The sequence below is a fragment of the Schistocerca nitens genome, unplaced genomic scaffold (assembly GCF_023898315.1).
Source record: "Schistocerca nitens isolate TAMUIC-IGC-003100 unplaced genomic scaffold, iqSchNite1.1 HiC_scaffold_220, whole genome shotgun sequence".
In the NCBI taxonomy this organism is placed as follows: Eukaryota; Metazoa; Arthropoda; class Insecta; order Orthoptera; family Acrididae; genus Schistocerca; species Schistocerca nitens.
Genome location: NW_026045761.1, coordinates 46,625 through 50,160, shown reverse-complemented (window position 1 = coordinate 50,160; position 3,536 = coordinate 46,625). Strand labels below are relative to the sequence as shown.

The following is a 3,536-nucleotide window of genomic DNA, read 5'->3' as shown; positions in this document are numbered from 1 at the left end:
CTACGTAACCAAAGCACAAGTATAACTGTTCTGTGTGTGGAAGTATGACTCAATGTACGCATCTGGCACGGTTCTTCTTCAACAACACAAGAAATTTTAAATATCATTTATACTGAATTAATTAAAGGAAATAGAAATACCATAATTACTCAAGAAAACCAGAATTACACTCTAATACAAGAACACAAGCCAGATGCTTTGTTGACTGAACCTGTAATGACGCATTATTTAAGACATTAAATAATGAAAAATAAATCAAGTTTCGTTACCTTCATATATTGACCAAAATCACTCTAATCATTACAATATATCTCCACACCGACTCGCTATTACCACATCTCAACAAGAACTTTTCAGTATCACATCTCAGCAAGCACTCCCTACTAGCACATCTCAACAAACACTCTCTGCTACGAGTTCTTAACAAGCACTGACTACTACGAGTTCTCAACAACCACTGCCAGTGGAGGCGGCGGAACAATACTCTCTAGCGCGATCTCTGGCGCTGTGGCTCAGTGTAGTCACCTTTCAACTTTACAGAAGCTCTCCTGCGAACCTTGTAGAACTAGTACTCCTGAAAGAAAGGATATTGCGGAGACATGGCTTAGCCACAGCCTGGGGGATATTTCCAGAATGAGATTTTCACTCTGCAGCGGAGTGTGCGCTGATATGAAACTTCCTGGCAGATTAAAACTGTGTGCCGGACCGAGACTCGAACTCGGGACCTTTGCCTTTCGCGGGCAAGTGCTCTACCAACTGAGCTATCCAAGCACGACTCACGCCCCGTCTTCACAGCTTCACTTCTGCCAGTACCTCGCCTTCTACCTTCCAAACTTAACTCTCCTGCGAACCTTGTAGAACTAGCACTCCTGAAAGAAAGGATATTGCGGAGACATGGCTTAGCTATAGCCTGGGGGATGTTTCCAGAATGAGATTTTCACTCTGCAGCGGAGTGTGCGCTGATATGAAACTTCCTGGCAGATTAAAACTGTGTGCCGGACCATTCTGGAAACATCCCCCAGGCTGTGGCTAAGCCATGTCTCCGCAATATCCTTCCTTTCAGGAGTGCTAGTGAACATGGCAGCAATATGAATAATTGGAGTAAGTAATAAGTTTTCTTTTAACATTTCTAAATGTTTAAATTTCAAATTTTCCATTTTCGTAGTGCGTTAAGCTGTACTCTTGCTTCCTCTTTTGTAAATAACTTTTTTCATTTACATTCAAAAAAATTAAGTAGAGGGTGATGTAGGGAAGCAGCCCACTCATACCACATAGAATTCATATGCTTTCCATTGTGTGCCAGCCTAGTCTGCTCTAACTAGCTATGACGTCACGAATGTTGTGCAATACCTTAAAAGTAAAGTAAATGATCTGAAAAGTTAATAGCATGTCAGGAGTGATGCTAAAATAATAATGTGTTAAGTTTCAGTTTAGTAACTTTTAACAGTTTTCGAAATTTGGACGTTTTAAGTAAAAATCATCGGCGCATCGGGAAGGAGCTAGAAACTTCAAAATTTATATTTGGCTTCCTTTTCCATTGTAACAATGGAAACAGTAAGCTGGATCTCACAAAGTAATATATTGGTTGAAATTTTCTGTTTTTGTGTCCTAAAGTACAGAAGAAAGATAGATTAGGTAAGTGATTAGATAAAGCTGGGATGTTTAGATTTAGGTAGAATGGAGATACGCTATAACAACAAACTTGTGAGAAGTTTCCAAAAGGTAGCTATAAAACTGTAGCTGTAGCGTCTCTCCGAAGGGTGGCAGAGCTCATCTATCGCGTGCTGGCAACTAAAATAATACTCTCGCCAAAAGTATTTAACCAAGCCACATCCGAATTTTATTATAGATACTTACCTGTGTGCTGATTGCACAATTAAATTGAGAGTTTCATTGGCCTTCAGTGAATGAAGCAATTAATTATTTAGTAACTTGAAGTGTTGTTCTGCTAGCCCCAGCAACTAGTCAGGAAGGCAAATGTTGTCGGCTGCGCCTTCGGCGGTTCGCACCGCGGCTACATAAATAAGAGTGATGCGAGCTAGAGTCAGGCCCCAGTTCTCTTCTAGATTCGTATCAGCACACACTCCGTGTCGGAAGCCGCGTCGCGTCTGTGCAGTTGCAAGGAACATTTTAATAATAGATCTAAAAGATAAGCATTTTAAGTGAAGGTAGAAGTATTCTTTAAAAAAAAAAAAATCTCACGAGATAGATAAGGATGCTTCGCAACTTAAAACTAAACAAGAAAATAAACAAAGAGCATCCCAGAGAATAATAGAACACGCAGAGAGCATCCCAGAGTGCATCAGAGAGCATCCCAGAGTGCCCCAGAGAGCTAAAACACTAAGAAGAATCGCTTCTCGGCTTTTGGCAAGATCAGTGTGTAGAAATGCCATATTACGTAACTCGGTATGCACGTAACAATGAGTTCGCATCGGGGTAAGGTGTTAATTGCGGAACGACCTCAGTGATTTATTCTGTTTGCTTATGCCGTATTTTCACGTGTCGCCGCAGGTCGGACCTTCTACCATTACTAGCGAGGCATTTGATGGATATTAATATCAAATTTTGGCGAGAATTCACTTTGAACATTTACAACAATAACGGTTATTGAACAGTTTCGTTACCTAGGGATAATAGGATCCGCACAATAGACTCTGAACAGCTCTGATAGTACAATAGCTGATAGTAGCATTGCTTGGTTAAACATTTGTCTTGAACTTTACGCTTTATCTTTTTCAGAATATAGTGAAAATTGTGATAGCATAATGCATTTTCTCTGAAACCCAGACATCATCCTAAATCCTCAGCGTAATGAACTTCAATGATCAATGACTTAATTTCTCCATCAGAGTGGGTACAGTGAACTTTAATTACAGGTTTCACGTTTCTGCTAATCACTTTCTGGTTGCCAACACTGTAGTTGGAGAGCCTGTGTTGAGAATGGCAACAACAGAAATAATTTTCCACCCAACGCCCCACAGTGCTGACAACCGCGCCGTTGAGCACCCATAAACCTCAAACACACACACACACACACAACAGTCTTCTAGCTAGTTTGTTGCGGCCCGCTACGAATTCCTCTCCTGTGCTAACCTCTTCATCTCAGAGTAGCACTTGCAGTCTACATCCTCAATTATTTGCTGGATGTATTCCAATTTCTTTCTTCCTCTACAGTTTTTGCCCTCTACAGCTCCCTCTAGTACCATGGAAGTCATTTCCTGATGACTTAACACATGTCTATCATCTCATCCCTTCTCTTTGTCAGTGTTTTCCACATATTCCTTCCCTTTCCGATTCTGTGCAGAACCTCATAATTCCTTAGCTTATCAGTCCATCTAATTTTCAACATTCATTTGTAGTACCACATCTCAAATGCCTCGATTCTCATCTGTTCCGGTTTCGCACAGTCCATGTTTCATTACCATACAATGCTGTGCTCCAAACGTACATTCTCAGAAATTTCTTCCTCAAATTATGGCCTATTTTTGACACTAGTAGACCCTTTCTGCCACTGCTAGCTTGGTTCTGATGTTCTC

The 3,536-nt window shown here is 40.8% G+C and overlaps 1 non-coding gene across 1 annotated transcript; it reads right to left on the bottom strand.

The window, feature by feature from the left end:
* Positions 1-697: 697 nt before the first annotated feature.
* Positions 698-772, bottom strand: Trnas-cga (transfer RNA serine (anticodon CGA)). The gene has a single exon. It is a non-coding gene; the product is annotated as a tRNA-Ser (tRNA).
* Positions 773-3,536: the final 2,764 nt, after the last annotated feature.